Here is an 18216-nt window from a genome sequence, read left to right on the forward strand (position 1 = left end):
GGGATTGAGCTAGATCAGGGAAATTGCTTCCAAGTGAGCATTTCAGCATATTCAGTATGTAAAAGCCCTGCTACTAAAGGTGGAAGCATGAAAAAAAGTCAGCATTAACACTATTAAGGGACTAAATTTCATTCCGTTAATCTTTTTCTTATATCCTTTTCTTCATTCACCAAAGTGACCAACAGCACGTATGCAGTTTCCAAAGGTATCTTCAGACAAATCATGGCAGTATCAGGAAGGAGGATCAAGGCTACTCACAAATTAGTAGGGTGGGATCCCTACAGGAATGTTCCCATTTTAAAACACCTTATCAGAATATTAATTCCAGGAGAACTTCCTTACAAACCCCTGATGCATGTGCAGTAATACTGCGTGAAAATAACTTGCTCCCTTACTGCAGACAGTTGGGAGTGTGGGGGTAGGAGAAGCATAAAGTGAATCTAAAATTGTATAGCTTCTCTGAATATAAAAATATTGTAATGATGCACAGGAATTTGAGTGGCCACTATGGCATTTGCAGTCCACCCGTCGTGCGTGTGTGCATCTTGTGTGTGTGTGTGTCCTACTACCTTACGTTGAAATAATGCTAGCTGGGTTTAAAAAAAGGTCTAGAATACTTCACAACAAGTGAAAGTTAGATGCTGGCATAGGGCAAGTTATATTTCATGCTTTAGCAAGAAAGCTAGTTTCTAGAGAAAGAAATTTGTCCTTTTCCCATTTGTGCCTTGTGTCTGAAGCTTCAGACTGTTGCGATTGCTAGAAGGAAGAAAAGACAGTTGAATAACTTGGTATGTCCCATGTGTGTTGACTAAGGAGATAATTCGGCTAACCCAGGGACACCTTAAGCAATAAACACTAACCACCAATTCCCATTACTTGTTGCCTCCAATTGGTGATCATAAATCACGTGTTTTGGTCAGTCGCCAAACAAACAAAACACCATTGCTTGGAGCTGTACCACGTCGCTGTGTGTGGGTCATTTGTATTTTTGGCTGTCATTCATGGGTCTTTGTTCTGCAGTTTCTCTTCTCTGGAGCTCCAAAGGCTGCAACAAAAGTGACTAAATATTCTCCCTTATTTATTTTTCTGTCTGCCCACAGCACTGACTCAGGAGACAGCCCTGTGGGAACCACTGGCACTACCAACTTGGAGCAGCCTCAGGTTATCCCATCTCAAGGTGACCTTGTGGGTGATCTTCTGAACCTTGACCTGGGCCCCCCAGTGAATGTACCCCAAGTGTCCTCCAGGCAGATGGGTGCTGTGGACCTCCTTGGCGGAGGGTTAGACAGTTTGGGAAGGAATGTACTCTTTCTTCCATTTCAAATGCTGTACAGTAACAAAAAACATTTGTGGTCTCAGAGGTTGGCAAGACCTTGGGTATTCATTCCCTTTGTGCTGAGTGCCCGCTACTGGGACCTGAAGAGATTCATAAATTACTGGGACCCTCAGCAGCCATTGTTACTTCTGTGCCAGTTCACAGCCAGGTTCTTCCTTTAGTAAAGAATGCTACCACACAACTTAGATTCCCATTGTAGATCGATAGGACTATTTCTCTCACTGGGAAGCAGGGGAGGAGGATTGAAGAGCCCTGTCAGTTCCTTAGGTGTCCGAGAGCATTATAAAATACACCAGTTCCTCTTCTAAAGGGCTTTCATGGTGCCCTCTTGTTCCCAACTCAATTGAATTTCATTACAAGCTCCGTCTTTATAGCCTGCGCCATCCTATTTGTGTATTCTCCAGAGCATGTCTTGCTTTAAGTATCAGTGACATCTTAATTGCAGTTAGGCCAAGAGGAAGCACTCTGCTACTCTGCATAGTCCTGCCCTTCACCACAGGCACTCACAAGGTAGTATTCTAATATTAAAAGGGTCAGGCACCAGAGAATGAATAAATTCATTCTGCCTCTTGCCTGGGGAGGGCAAGCTGGGCATAAGCTGTCATGACCGAATCAGAAGGGGGAAAATGTATTATGCAACTGAATCATGGGTGCAGTGGGTCTTAAATCTGTGGCTGCCATTCAGGAAGAGAACAGATCACTGAATACAGTAGCACATTTAGCCTTCAGCACTGTGAGTCAGGCCTCTACCATCAGGCAGCAGCTTTGGAGGAGTGGGAGGCTGTTCGTACAGCTGGACGAGCCCCGATGCAACAAATCCTTATTTGTCAGCTTCTCCATTCATTGTAGCAGTCTTGCTAAAACAGACATTAAATCCAGAGCCCAACTTCTGGTGTTTCACAAGCTGATGAAGTAAACACAAATCTAACCCTCCCTAGCATTCCTATTCAAAGAGATCAGATGTGCTCAACTTATTTGATCTCTGTGCTGTTTGAGCAGCAGTTCATGCACCTGAAGTTCACATCAGTGGAACAGGCATGCTAGTCCTTGGCTGCAGTTCTCAGCAGCATGTACTGTATAAGCCCAGCAGCGGGAGCTCAGTTCAGTGATCTCTGATGAAGAGAGAGACAGCCACTGCTGTGCACTGTAACTAATTTTATTTCTTTAATTACATTCATACAATTCAGAAAACAATGTCGTGTGACAGCTTGAAAGAGGCATTTGAGCCATAAATCCCTGTAGAGACACCTTCATCTCTGGTTGCAGAGACAAACCTTCTGTATTGAATGTCGAGGCACTTGGTTGTTGGCCAGAGACCTTGTGGATGAGAGTAACTTAAGGACAAAAATGGGTTAGATAAGTCATGTCCAACCTTTTAGCCCCATGTGGTTGGACAGTTGGGGTAGGATCAGTGTACAGGGTGGATCCAGTTTGTGTCCCCAAGCTGCAGCAGTCACTTGGCCCCCCACAACCCTCATACTTGGTTCCAAGACAAGGGGCTTTTTTTCATGCTAAATGGAGAATAAAAACTCAGAATTGAGGAGATAAAGTATCTAAAGAAGTTTGGAGGGACATCTGTAATGCTTACATCACCAATTCTCTCAGGGGCTGATTCTCACAAATGTAGAGAATTTCCTCCATTTTTCACAGAAACACATTCCTTAACTTCTCAATGATCTTCAGGGTCACAGTTGTTTTCCCTTTTCCTGGCAGGTGATACATAAACAGCTTCCTGGTTTTGCAGGGGTCCATGGTCACTAACTCATATTGTTTAAGAGTCAGAAGGTTGAAAAACTCACAGGAAAGGTGGTCACTTAACAAGGACCTAAAACTCAGCAAGCCAATCACAAGTGCATCCAGTAAGTTTTTGATGACTTCGTGGGGTATGATATAACTATTGCGATACATTATTTGCAACATAACATATCCACTATCACTAGTGTCAAGCGCATCAGGGCAGTTGGCATGATTTTCTCGGAGGCGCTGCTGGGGGGGATCTCTCTTAGCAGGGTTTTTCAAACACTTGAGATTGAACCTCTGCTTTGGTTACTTCTTTTGTTGACATCAGTCTGTGGCCGTACGGATGGATGTAATGGAACAGATCAAACAAGAATCTATCCAGCAGCCTTTGGGGCTAGTCTTCTCCTCGTCTTCTTCACGTGTCCCACCTGAGAGAGTTGACAATAGGGATTCAGCAGAGTCTGAGAATTATTCAAATCTGACCAGGCCATGACAGGAGTTGGAGTCCTGCACTGCCCTGCTCGTGCAGCATCCTCACCCCTCTGTACTTCTGTGCTAGGATACCACTGTGTCGTGGAAACACACGCAGCATACTTTTGTGTCAGGTCAGCAGAAGCTTTTATTCAAAAGAAACTACAGCTGTAGGGGGGATTCCAAAGTGACATGGATTTCCCAAGCACTTGGAAGGGGTTCTCCCCCAAGAGCAAAATCAGGAGACTTATATACTTTTTAACAGTCGCTTACAACTCATGTGATCATATCGTGAAATTAGCATGAAAAGCGGCTATGACATTACTTCATTACTTCTTTGCTGTAATCAGGATGGGAACTTATGGGGAAGGCGAGGTTAGTTCACAAACCTCCTTCTTGCACCTGGAAATCAGAGTTGTACATACTTTTTGCTATCTTCAAGGCTGCGGTGAGGGAAGCAGTTGCAGAGGAGTTATAAAGAACAAACACTTTCCCTTATCTGTTCTACTGTACAGAGCCAGCAATTCTCCACAAAGCAGTTATGTCATCTTATAACTCAAATGATCAAAGTTTAAGGCATTTATTTTTTTCTAATTCCAGTCCCGAGAGCAGAAAGGGTACTAAAATCTGGACAGGTGTTGTGCCATATCCAGCACTTTCGATTGATATGCATCGTATAGGATGGACCACGTTCGGCTGCTATCCTGCTGGACCGAGATATATTACAAGAAGTAAAACTGGAGTGAATGTCAAATTCCGATCTGTTTGCAATGACAGCAACATGAGGTTCCTTAGAAAAGTTGTAGACCATGAATCCTGTACAATTGAGAGAGGGTACTTTACCCAACAGGATTCCACTGGTGCTACTAGGGCTATAATCTAGAGTAGTTAGGCAATGAGGGTAGTGTCGTCCAGGTGTGGCTTTATTATAAGCTCCGGTGTTGTTGGATCTGTAACAGAAAGGCGCCTCTACTCTTGGGGAGATTATCCAGTAAGCAGGGGCAGCCCTCCTTTCCTTAGGAGCGGACCGATGGGCAGCTAATGAGTAGTGTCTAATGAAGCCACTGTTTATTTTTCCCCATTGCTGGAGGGATATTGGCACTCAGATCATTGGGATTCCTTGGTGTAGGTGCGCTGGGCTGCGAGAGCATATCCAGCAATCACTTTTATTTCCAGCTTGAGCCACCGTAAGGTAGATCTGCAAGTACAAATTTTTCTCCCACCCCACTTGGGTGATACTAAGATACCCAAGTGTGATGTATCAGGATATCAGTGCCATTTTTAGAGACAGGAGGGACAAAGAATAGCAACAACAAACATAACCAGCACCAGTAAGAAAAAGAACACTACCAGCCAAACCCAGGATGGCAGCCAAAGTCTTTCTTCGTCCTCTGGGCTCAGGTTACCTAAAGGACTGAGAACGTCGGCTCTTGGTCTTGATCGAGGAGTTGATCTTCCGAGTGGGAGCATTTACTTTCTTCAAGGCCGGAGATGATATTTTTGTTCTTCAACTGATGAATCCAGCTGGGCTGAGGTGTTGGGTTCAGGGGAGAGGTTATTAGCACTTGCACCCTGATGCTCCTCACTTGCCTGAATGAGGTCCTGAGGGTCTTTATCCTTGGCCTCAGGGAAAGGTCCCAACCTGGGTTGGAATTCAGCTGCTTCGGGGTCCATTGGAGGTGATACCTTCTTGCAGTGCGAGGCGTGAGTCCACGTTTGGTGACCTTGGCAATGAACAGCAGAATTAGTGGTCAGAAGTACCTGGAAAGGTCCCTTCCACCTGGGTTGAAGTGCATTTTTCCGTTGATAGACCTTTACGTAGACCCAATCTCCAAGTTTGAGGTTGTGACAGGGAACATCCGGTGGTTGAGGTAAGGCTTCTTGGACCTGGGCTGCAGCCTGATGTTGAACCGGTTGTTGCTGATGTGGGAGTCCCAGGAGAGCAGGGTTCGAACAAAGGTCAAGGATATCCTCTGCTGGCTCCCACGGTGGGGGCGCCCTGGGCAATGCTTGATACAGCGGAGCGGTGGCCGGCGTGTAATTTGGGGGAGCAGCCAATTTCTCCCGAACAGCTTTTAACTGCTGTTTTAATTTTTCTTGAGAGTCTTTTAGACTTCTAGTTTGAGATTCTGTCTGCCTTTTGGACATTTCATCATACCAATAGAAGTACATGTCACACTGGTTTTGTGGTGTTTTGGATCCACGGGACTCTAAAGCCCCTCTTAAGTGCATTATTTTATGCTGATCAAATGTTCCTTTCTGTGGAAAATGCTTCACGGGATCATCCCTAGTACACCAGTTCCACTTATCCACGTACTTGCAAGCCTCGGGAGAATAGTGTGTGTACATGAAGTATGCCGGAGTCCCCTTAGGGGGGATGGGAACTTGTTTAGACTGACTTGTTCCCATTTTCAGTCACACAGGGAGACATAGGAGAGGCTTATTTAGGATGTCCGGGCCGCTCAGTGCCTTGCCCCGCAGTTTTTCTCCGCCCAGACAAAAGGCTTCTGACCCGACACCGGCTCATAAAATGGAAATAGGGAGGGAAACACAAGAGGGATCCTTTCACTCCTGCTCTCGGCAGAAGCTACTGGGACAAGGGGTTTGGAAAAGACAAAATCACTCAGACGCCCTGTCCACTGGGTCACGAGGTTCCAGCTGGGCCCGTGCTTTCGACGCTACCTTTGTAGGCAGAATCGGGGCGGCTAGACCCAGCCTTAGTCCCAGACCTGGTCAGTGGCTCATTTTTCTAAATACACACACACACATTCATTCAGTAGCCAGATAGAAAAAGACCATATCACTGGGAAGCCCTGTCCACTGGGTCACGAGGTTCCAGTTGGGCCGCCTTGCTTTCAAAACTGCCCTGTCAGGCAGAATTGGGGCGGCTGAACCCAACCGTAGTCTCAGACCTGGTCAGTGGCTCAGATTTCTAAATACACACACGCGCGCATTCATTCAGTCAGCCAGACCTCCTCCCCCACACCGCCTTAGTTAATTAACTACAAGCCCGATGTGCTGTTGGATGAAGGTGCTTCAAACTGTTTCTCCCTGAATAAAACGTACGTTACCAGACACAAAATTGGATCCTTTACCAGACAGAAAAGTTTAGCCGGCAGTAAGGTTCAGACTGACCTGGGTCTTGTCATTACCCCTGGTGACATGTCGGCATGACGATCTTGTCTTTTCTTCTCTCTTAGGTGTCTGGTGAGACTTGAGACCCCAAGCATTCTGCTTCTGCCTTTTATGTTAAAATTCACAGCTCAACAGGTAATGGAAGTTAAATGGCTCATCCTGGCCAGCCAAGTAAGGCAACGATGCTGCAGAAGCCAGATGGCTTTGAACTGCTTCCCTGGGCATGCTGGCCTTGGGGAAAACCACCAGATCCCTCCTGGCTGGGAGGAGAGCATCTAGCAAGTTGGCAGTGTCCCAGCAGAAGCTCCCGGGGGTGCATCCATCTGCAAGCCCATTTTTCACCTGTTGCAGCCAAGCCCTTGGACACTGGGCGAGGCTCCACTGTTCGCCGTGCCACTGGATGCTTGAATGTCGCCGGGCCGCCTGAGTGGCAGTGCTGAGGTGAGTCAGGCAGGGGCCTGTGACAAGGTTACATGAGAGTGAGGGGGCAATCTCAACATACGGACTACCAAGCCCGTCTGTTGGAGTGCGCGGGCCCAAGGCAAGGACACAAGAGAAGAGGCTGCAGAAAACTACAAGGAGTGAGAAGCCACTTACATGCTCAGACAGGCAGAGGCACCGACGCTATCATCCCATGGACCCATCCCGGCAGATTGGGCAGGGGAGGACTAAGAGAGGGGACAACAGGGATGGAAGGGGAGGGGAGGAGTGCAGGGCTTCACCTCCTCAGGGTGAAGCAGCACGGGAGCAGCCAGGCGAGCTGGAACCTGCAGAAGGGCAGAGTCAGGGCACGCTCAGTGTGGGGTCCCTCTGCTCACCCCCGGGAACAACCACGGGGTAAAGAAGTGTCTCCCCAGCAGGGAGCAGGACGTGGCTTTCACACATTGTGGCTTTCTGTCCCAGCAGGCCTGGCCTGGGCCAGAAGCTCTGATTCCTGGGATGAACCCCTGGCAACAGGGTCCTCAAGCCCAGAGGTGGGTAATGAGGGGCTAATCCAGGAGATAGCTGGTCCATGCAGGGCACTAGGGCCCTGGCAGAGAGGTGGCACGGGTCATCCTGAGCGGCCTGGAGGCGGGGGGCACCCGATCATCATGTGGGCTGGTGGAGGGGCAGCCCCTCAGGCCTGGGTCTGGGTGGGGTGCAGGGGGGAAACTCACCTCCTTGCTGCCCCCGACCTTCTCCTCCTCCCCTCTGCCACAGTGTCAGCCCTGCAAATGGGAGGCAGAGATACTGGTCACCTCCCATTCACCCCAAGCCCCCAGGCTCCGGCCACTGCCACCACCCCATGCCCAGGCCTCCCCTCTCTCCATCACTGCCTTTGTACCAGGGACCAGCCCTGGGTGTCCTGCTAGACCCACCTCCCTTCCTCCCACTGTGCTGCCTGTGCCTAGGTCTGGTTCCTGGCTGCCATCTGGACATAAACAACAGGGACGGCTCCCAGCACAGAGAGCCCAGGCCTGCAGTGCCCCTGTCCCAGCCCTGCCCCACCTAGACACTCAGGGCACTGGAGGGACTTGCGGGCAAGACACTTACTGAAGACACACTAGTCATACTCCTTCACTCACCTCTTCCCTTCCTGGGCTCCTGGCCTCCACCCCGTCCTTCTCCCAACCTGCGAGACCCTTCCCAGGACCAGGAACGGGCTCCTGGCTCTAGCCCTCCTTCAGCTCCCCTCACTGATCCCACCTTCACAACCTAACGCTAGCGAAAGCATCATGTTTGCCGGCTGTAGGGCCACTTATGGCTCTGGACTGATTCACAGAGCTGGCTGATTTGGCTTGGAGCATGAAACATTTCTTTAGAAAATACCCCAAAAAACTAGGAACATCATCATACCTTTCCCCCTGTCTTGTCGTCTTTGGACCCTGCAAGGCTTTGGTCCACAGGGGCAGGGGGTCACAGCCCACGTCTACCAGGCAGAGGGCCCTTGTCTATGTGGAGGCGTCCTGATTTTGCGGGCCCTCTGCCTGGGTGCTGGCTTCCACAGTGTGGGGAGCACTTGTCTGCGTCCCGGCCTCAACCCCCTGGGAGGGGCGTTTCCGCCTGATTGCACAAGAAGCAACTGGTCAGAGATGGATCATGGACTGAATTCAAACCCAACAGGCCCTTTGACGATGAACTCCCTGACCTGCACAAACGCGTGGAGGCACCTGCCAGGAGTCCTGCGTGCCACATGGGCAGGGCCTTCCTCCACAGGGGTCGGGTGGGAGTCCGTCCGGGGAGCAGGACCTTGTCCCCTCCCCATGCAACCACGTGAGTCCCTCCACCGCTCACACAAGTCCCAAACTCACAGGGTGCAGGGTCCCTCCTCTCCTGCACTTGTCCAATGGAGGGGACAGATGGGGACCCTTAAATGGGGGGCAGTTTACTTTTGGCCCATCCTTCTGTGCCCAGGCTGGCATCTGGTGCTGAGAGGACATGAGGGCTGAGCGTCAGGCTGAGTGGCACTGAGCACCACTTTTAGGATGGGGATCCCAGAGCCCGTATGAGCGCCACCTTGCAAGGGAGCAGAGGGCAGCAGGGCCATTGCCAGGAGGAAGGCTCCCAGGGCTGGGGCATGGGCAGGGGCTGCAGGGCCAGGACCTGGCCCAGCGTGAGGAGCCCATGGGGGCCAGTCCTGTTCCCCTTCCCCAGGGAACTTGCTGGTGAAGAGCAGGGGGTGACAGTTTGGTGGGGGTGGCACAGGGCGGGGGCTGTCCAGATTGCACCTTGGACAGCGTGGGCTTAGCCTGCCAGCCAAACCCTGCCAGGAGGGGAAGCCACACAGCCCTGTGGACTCTCGTGCTGCCCAGCCCTTCTTGCTCCCATGGCGGGGCACGTGCCCAGGTCTCACCCAGGTTGCTGGAGCGCAGGCGCATGGGGGGGCAGCTTCTCCCGCCGGAGCATCTGCAATGAAATACAGCCCTGAGCTGAAGGAGGGAAAGTGAAGCCGGACTGCCGAGAGCAGGGATGAGGCATGGGGCCGAGGGCTGGGCCCTTGCCCAACCTCAGCCCCCGCTCACAGCTTGTCACATCTCCCAAAAGTCCCCGGGACGGACCCGTGCCGTGTCCCCAGGGCCGCCCCCATGGCTGAGTGAGGAAGGGCACTCATGTCTGCAAGTGGTGCTCGCCTCCGATGCCCGGATAGGAGGATGGACTAAACCTAACTACCTAACTAATGCCTAAGGAACTACTAATCTAACTAAGAAACAAACAAACAACTATCTAACGAACTAATGAAATAACTAACTATTGAACTATCTAACTAACTAACAAACAACCTATCAACTACAAACTACCTACCTAACGAACTAAGAAACTACCTAGCTAACAAACTAACAATCTAACTGGCTAACGAACTAAGAAACTACCTAAAGAACTAACAAACTACCCAACAAACTGCTAAAGTAAGGAACTAACTAACCAACAGAGATGAGGCACGAGGACGAGGAAGGGCAAGTGGCGCGGGCGAAGGGCGGGAGAGCAGTGGGAGGAGCCAGTACCTGAGAGTGAGGCTGGGCATTGTGATGTCACTGGGCACAACAGCTCTTTTTCTATGGCAACCAGGGGTCTCCCTCCCACCCGGGCAAGGTGCTGAGTGCGGGGGCTGTGGGCTCCTTTGGCCTGGCCTGGCCTGGGGGTGCTCCCGCCCCAGATGACCTGAGCCCCTGAACTCTTTGGGCGCATTGTCTGTCCTTGTCCGTGTGACCCAAGCAGTGACCGCCCTGGCTGGAGGGTCACAGCAGTGAGCGCCCTGGTGCAGGGGGTCCCGGTTAAACAGTAGCCCCCTCTGATCACTGCCCGGTGGGGTGGGGTTGGGAACACAGAGCCCAGCTTGGCCTCAGCCCCATCTGCAAATCCAGAGTTACAATGGCCTCCGAACCCTCCAGCCCTGCTTCTGTCGGAGAGAAATAGCTCCCATTCCTCTTGCCCCTGCTCAGATACAGCTCAGCTCCCCAGCACGGTGCGGTCACTAGGAGTGGACTTTCCTGATGGTCCTCTTGCCCCACACTCACCCCCGCCACCAGCAAGGGGATGGGGTGAACTCGTGCAGCTCAGGGGGCCACTCCCTGGGCTCTGTTACTCCACGTGGGGAAGGGGGAGCAGGGACGGGCATGCTCATAGTTGTGGCACAACCGAATCGCCAACAGGACACTTGTGGGCTCCTCACATGAGACCAAGTGCCAGGGATGGGCCCAACGATAGTGCTTGCTCTATGGCATGGGTCCCAGGGATGAGGCACTCACTCAGACCTCCATGCCTTTGGGGTCTCTCCACAAGTCACCATTCGGCTGAGACCGGGGCGGGGGGGCAAACAGCTTGATCTTTATTAGGAACAGGATTCAGCAACTCACAAGCTCACAGCTTGCAGGGAGAACTACAACTACCCACCAGCACAAACCGCACCTGCAGGGCATCACGGGGAGAGACTGGGACATCCCACTGCTGGCCCCTTCAAGGGACCTCCCATATACCACATCCCCGTCCTTTACTCGGGCAGCTCCCTCTTAGCGACTTGGATGTTCATCAGGCGCTACTTCAACTGGTGTGGAAGAAATCAAACTTCGCGTTGTGGTTGTATCAGAATTGGCAGAGCCATCTAGGTTTATTTAAAACTATACAAGTGATCACAGGGAGAGTTCTCAAAGGAACTCTGACCTCTACAAATTTACAAGCATATTTATACTTTAGACAGCGAGAAAAGATGCAGGGTTCAGGCAAAGCAACCTGGGGAGAAACAGAAAGATGTTGATCATTCGTTTGTCACACGTAAGCAGTTTACTTATTTAGAAAAAAACACTATGTTTTGGGAACAGTTCTCAGCTTCTGTTTCGGCGGAAAGGAGGAGGTTAACATCTGCACACAGACAAAACAAGGCATAAAGGTTTCTCCTTATCTTAGAACATGTTAAAACACATAGCATCAGCATCAGCACCTTTTTTCTTCTCTTTCTCTCTCCTCTTAGTCAAGGAAGAGGCCTGGTTAAACTTATTTCCACTTTCCCCTCTTTTGGGCCTTTTTGGCCCAACATATTAGATATTTATAGCCATGAGCCTTTTAACTTCTAATTTTTCTTTCTTTTAACTATTTTAACATACATATCACAAACGTCGTCCAATTAAGGGAGAAAGCGATCATGGGCACCCCTGTCATTGTACTAGGAGGCAAGTGGGGACATACCACTGTTACATCTGCCTGATCATCTGCACAAATACACCAGAACCACTACAGCGTTAACCCTGCATTATTCAGTGTCAGTCAGGGCAGTTCAGCCAGTGTGCACCACTGCAGGCTGTGCCCACTCCTGAACAGCTGCTGCCTTTGTTCTTTTCAAAACAGCTAAGAAGTACCTCTGTGCCTACCCATAATCTCAGTCTTTTTTGTAACCCCCTTCCCCCACCCCCATGAAAACAAACAGCTTCAATGGTTGGCTAGGACATGGGGGTGGGGGTTTGGAGCGGGGGCATAAGGGAAAGGTGGTTTGTCCTACACCCTATACGACTTGCGGCTGAGCATTTTCCCCCTGGGATCTAGGCAGCACCGTTCTGAGACATCCAGCTCTCCCCACGTACTGCTTATGGAGACTAGGGACCCAGGTCTCCTTCCACCTGCTGGGCACTGCCATGGATTAGGCCACCTAGCATCCACCTAGTCCATGCTGCAGAAAGCCCAGGAAAAAACACTAAAGTAAGAGGTAAGTGAACACTCTTTCTGTTTTTCCTGATTAGCCTTAAGGCAAAGACAACCGTGTGTTACATACGTAGATACCTAGCAGGGGAAAGAAAAATCTGGCCCTAGGTGCCTAGATCGCTGTTCTGGATTCCACTCCATGGGCCGGGTGCCCGCAGGGAGGCACTCTGCAACTCAACAGAGCAGCATCTAAGGACTACTTCTGAAAAAGGATTAAATGTTTTTGCCAATATAATGGGGGAAACCTGTGGTGGAAATGAAACACGAACCACAGTCTCTCAACCCCCTGGTTAGCACCCTTAAAACTGGGCCACCTTTGTTCTTCCTCCATTCATAATCTGACTAGTCCTTTCATTAAGATTCAGTATTTTACACCTCAGGGTTGCTGTCCCCGGGATTACTTACCACACCTAGGGCTAGACTGTGCAGCCTTCAGCCCAGGACTTGGTTTGCTCAAAACTGTACCACAAAAAATACAAACATTTGCAACAAAAATCCAACATTTTTACATTGCCTTTTTGAAAACTGATGGCTTAATTCAATTCAGTATCATGCCCTACAAGGTACGCATCCAAAAACTTACTTGAATATATGGATTATCAGTTATCAGGTCTCCCTTCTCATCATAAGTAAAAACTGGTAAGTCCTTGGCTATGAACTCTCTAAAAACAAAGATAAGCATTTGATGGATTAGAAATGCAAATGCACATTATTAAAGACAGGACACTTACTCTAATTCTCCATACGTGTACAGAAGGGAAAACAGAAAGGAAAATTAAGCAAACTGGCAGCATCCATGATGAAACAGTGGCATTTCCTGACCAAGTCTGGAGAACCCGCTGCACTCTGGAAACAAGGTGCAGCTCACCAGGATGGCTGTGGGGATTATCACCAGATCCTTGTGCCAGGAAGGAAGGCTCTGGGGAGGGAGGGCAAGGGGCCCAGGAGGCAGAATGGCAGAGATTTCCAGCAGGCCCACCGCTTTCACAACACCGTCTCATCTGCAGAAGAAGAATGCAGTTGCTGCTGGCCCTGCGACTGGCACTGTCCCTCATGAGCCCCCACTGAGTCTCCCAGCAACCCTCAGCCCTGAGGACCCTCACCATCACCGCCTCAGCATCCATGGCTGCAGGACAGGTCTCCTCAGGTCCATTTGGACAGGGGTGCACTCTGTACTATTCCTGCAGAAAACTTACATGACCCCACAACTGAAGCCAGGTGGCAGCTGGAGTTGGGGGACAGGGTCTACTTCAGCCACCCCACAGAGACAGGATGGGGCAACCCTGTTCTCCCCAGGGCTGCAGATGGAAATCCTGCAAATGGCTGAGGCGGTGCTGGCTGCCTGGCCCATCTCTGGGCCCAAACGCAGGGGCTATCTTGAACCTGGCTAAGGTCGGCACCCCCACTCACAGCGCTGATCAGCAAGAACCCACTACCTCAGCACCCTGAGTCCTCACGAGTGCCTGGTCCTCAGCGCTCATGTTTATATGTCCATGTGCACGACTTAGATACTGTGCATTTATTGTAGTACTTGCTTAATAAAGTACTGACTAAATGCTCAGTACCTGGAGTTACTGTGCAGTAGTGCCAGCGCACGGTTATTTAGTGATGCTTACTGCGCATTAGCCTCATAGCACAGTAGGTGCAGTAGGTGATTAGCACGGTTTGTGCTGTGATGCGCTATTGCGCAGTGTTATTAGGCTAATGTGCAGTAAGCGTCTTGGGTAGATGCGCCCCATGAGGACTTCAACGTGAGCCTTGGGGCACAGGACTGGACCAGCAAGAACTTGAGCATAGACACCACAGACATCAGCTCGCCATCTGCTTGGGAACTGATTACCCAGAATAATTTTGTACCATATGCAAACTTTCATATTTCACTGCACACTCCAGTCTCAATTTTTTTGTTTCACTGAGATTCAAAAACTAGACTGAAAATGTTCTTTTCTATGGTCTGGGAAAGCGTCAAAAGTAGCAGTGGCAAGAGGGTAGCTGGAAGTTGCCTGGCCCCAGTGCAGGCACAGGCTTGGCACAAACAAAGCCCTGGGATTCTGTGGGCCAGATCCAGATCCAGTTGCTGCACAGGCCAGATCCAGCCTACTGACCCCTGGTAGGATCCTATTACAAGAATACTGTGTTCTTGTTAAATGACCACAGCATGCTCAGTGAAAATGTATAATCACTTGTTGCCAGTCTGGGCCATTTTCAAGAGGCCTGTACCAAGCTACAGAACTGAAGCTTAAGCAGGAGTGAACTTTTGCAGACATGACAACTAGCCTGGTCAATGAAAGAAAGCAATTAATACGTCCAGAGAAAACTAGAGCAAAGAGTCACAAAGATGACATAATAGTAAGGAAGGCTTACAACAGATCATTGAAAAGCAATATATCACACCTTTAGTTTGATAATGTTAGTAGGAATGACTGTTAGAACCAAGAGCACTCAATATACCAGTGGCTTTGCTATAATAGAGGCATTTATTTTAAATGTCTTAGATAAACTTTAGAAACAAAGCAGCCTGGTCAGTGAAGCCCATGAACAAAGGCAAAAAGAAAACAGGGGGTTTGCAAACAGTGATAGCAAAGGAGGAGATAAGAAATCCTCTGCTGCGGAGTTGTAACTTCACAAGGACATCAATCCCAGCTAACTGACATCTTCTCCATCCACCAGAGGACTGGTGTCATTCCAGGTGCTAAAGTTTCAGTGAAACAAAGAAATCTGAATGAATGTTTTAATGTTTATTAAAACATTAAAATAAGCTCCCTGTAAATATAGGATGTGAGCTGGAAGGAAAATTGGAGAATTCCACAAATGAAGATGACACGCTGCACGTCGGCAAGCTGCTACCCCACTTCCGCTCCCCAAATATCCCCAGCTGATAAAGGTGAGAATCTATATTGCACTATTTTACATAGCTAGATAGGCACTGAAAAAAGTGTATATTCTTTGAATTCTGGGGTGTGAACAATAAAAGGGCAGGCTGTAGATCTGTCTTTCGCCTCTTTTCTGACCTGAGCGGCGACCACTGAGGGAACTGAAGCTGTACCTTAATTCTGTTAGATTGCAGAAAAGGTCCTGGTCACAGACAGGCTGAAGTCTGTGTCTTTCTAAACACTGAATGGTCACCACTTTGGGGTAACAAACTGTAAGTCACTTGGGACAGATTTCTTGTTTTCGTTTCTCCAACTTGCCATGCGCACTTATGCTTTCTACAAAAAGAAAGGAAAGGTTGAAAGAAAGCACTTGCATTTTTTGTTGTAGATGAACAATATGATGACTTCCTGCTATTTTGATTAAATAGGACTCCTCCGCCTGTAGCAGACAAGACACAAAAACATACAATTTAATATTTTTTTAAAACTTTTGGGCAAAGCAATTCCTACCTTTCATCAAACAAAAATAAAATTGGCAATATTCAATCAGTCTGTGTTCAGAGCATATCTTTCTTCTCTTATCTGGAACCCTGGCTACAAAAGACACCACAGTTGACAAGGAGCCCCAAAACAGACAAATCTAAAAGCTTGATTAAGAATGTGTTAACATTAAAATTTTACAGTCTGCGATTCGAGTTATAAAAGAAACAGGACCCCACACATGGTAACCACATAGGTATAAAGTTGTGGGATGTTAAAGTGATTTTTATTGTTCAGTTAATCATGAAGCCTATGGGCTTTGTCATACACTATACTTGGGGCATGTTAACTGCACTTCAAACACTAGTGTCTGAGATGTCAAGCAGTAAAACACGTGCTAAGGGCCATCACAGAATAACGAAGGAGGTTCTCCAGATAGTGCAATCTAACATGCGTTGAGCTAATGTCTGACTGCCCCGGGGATAATACAGTCAGGAGACTCTGATGTGGTAAGGAGGCCAGCACCAACAACTAGCTGTTTGTGCTGCAGGGCCTGGGACTGACAACACTACAGCGTACAGCAGTCTTCAAAGGCTCCGGCACTTAGGACATGTTTCATTTAGATCGTAGCAAGCATTACTGCCTGACTGCTCAGAAAACTTTCTACCTCATTTTATTTTGATCGTAATAAGCAAAACTATGAGTTACAAAGTTTTCTGAGCAGTCACAAGGAAAATACTTACTACGCGCTACATCAAACGTGTCCCAAGTATAAGCATGGAACAATACTCATCCAGAATAGAAATGTGCTTGGAAGGGATATGACCCCACATAACCATCTTACTCCATAGTTGTAGGATTGTAAGGCAATCTTAGGCACTGACTTCAGCATCGAAAATGAGGTCAGTTCTCCTTAAGTACAGCTATGCATCCCACAGAAGTTTCGTTTTATGAAAGATTTAAAGAACTCAAAATTTGGCTTTTTTCAGAATCAAAATAAAAACCACAGATTTTGATTTTCTTGCAGAGGGAAAGTTGAAAACTAAAGATGCATCTTTTTTAATGCTTAAAATAATTAGTTTTAACCTTGAAATTGTACGTAGCAGGAATATAAAACAAGCTTTAAGAAAGTCTGAACATAAAAGGATCTGGCCTTTGTTGTAGCGGGGAAATGCCCTTCCAGTTTATACAGATCTAAAAATGATTTGTGCAGAAGTCACCGTCCTGATCAAGAGCCCTTGGACTTCACTACAGAGCTGAATCACTGTTTGCTCAAGATTGGGACGAATCCTCCCCGTCCAGCAATCCCACGCACCTGAGACAAGGTTTATACACTGCTGGTCTCTCAGGTCAAATCGGCTCCGAATCCTGATGAAGAAGCAGGACTCGACCGTACGAGTCTGTGCGGCTCGACTGCCTGCAAGTACTCTCCTGCCCAGACTCCTCAGCCCGGGCCTGCAGACACTCCCAAATCCATGGCAGGCATCCTACGTGCGTGCCCCAAGCCCGGACCCCTGGGCTACCTCAGGGCGACAATGTGCACTTTCTTGGCGAGCGGTAGTGCATGAGTGCCTGGCCACCCCTTGCTTCTACCGTCCCTGCACCGTCGCCTCGGGAAGAGAGACCCGAAGTCTCAGAAACCGTGAGAGTCACAAGCTGGGAAAGCAGAATATTTTAACAGTGGACGCTGACTGGGCAGTGTCCTTCCCTCTTGTGCAGTCACTCTGCAGTTTGCTGCAGACGACTAATCCAGGAGGTACAAGAGGCCTGATATCCGGATCTCAATTCAGTAGTCTTTGTAAGCCGATTTCCCTGCCTGGCTCCTCCCTTCATTTTCATTCGCTGTCCCGTCCCCAAAATTATTCCCCAGTTCTCGCCCCACCCCAGCAACAGCAGCAGCAGCAGCGCGCGCAGCGGCCCTCTGCCTCCAGCCCCGCCCCCGCCCAACGGTCAACGCCCCGCGCCCAACGGTCAACGCCCCGCGCCCAACGGTCGCCAAGCCCCGCCCCCGCCCCACCCAATGGTCAACACCCGGCGCCCAACAATCACCAAGCCCCGCCCCCACCCAATCCCCATGGCCCAGCAACCCCGCCCCTTCCCCCTGCCCATGCTCCAGGCCCCGCCCCCTCACGGGGCACACGGGCCCATTTCACAGCAGGAAGATCGAGGCCGGGGAGCACAACATTAGCAGGCGGGCAGCGGGCGGGAAGCACTGACCTGGGGTACCTGCTGCAGCTGCCCCGGCTGCCCACCGGGCAGGAGCGCCAGCAGCGCAGGCAGGGGAGAGAGGGACGGGCTCGTGCTGCCTGGTCCTGGCTCCTTGGGTGCATGGGCTCGGCGCTGCTCCTTCCAGTGCATGGGGTGGGCATGGCTGCTTAGTGTGCATGGGGTTGGCACCACTCCTTGGGGTGCATGGGGTGGGTGTGCTGCTTACGGTGCATGGGGTCAGTGCTGCTCTTTAGGGTACAGGGGGTCGGTGTGCCTCCTTAGGGTGCAGGGGGTCGGTGTGCC

At 49.7% G+C, this 18216-nt stretch overlaps 1 long non-coding RNA gene across 1 annotated transcript; it reads right to left on the reverse strand.

Moving 5' to 3' along the window:
• Positions 1-11242: 11242 nt before the first annotated feature.
• Positions 11243-17567, reverse strand: LOC132246510 (uncharacterized). Its single transcript, XR_009457836.1, has 3 exons — positions 17021-17567; positions 12936-15664; positions 11243-11389 (listed from the first exon to the last, which is right to left on the reverse strand). It is a non-coding gene; the product is annotated as an uncharacterized LOC132246510 (long non-coding RNA).
• Positions 17568-18216: the final 649 nt, after the last annotated feature.

This window comes from Alligator mississippiensis, chromosome 16 (assembly GCF_030867095.1).
Source record: "Alligator mississippiensis isolate rAllMis1 chromosome 16, rAllMis1, whole genome shotgun sequence".
Taxonomy (NCBI): domain Eukaryota; kingdom Metazoa; phylum Chordata; order Crocodylia; family Alligatoridae; genus Alligator; species Alligator mississippiensis.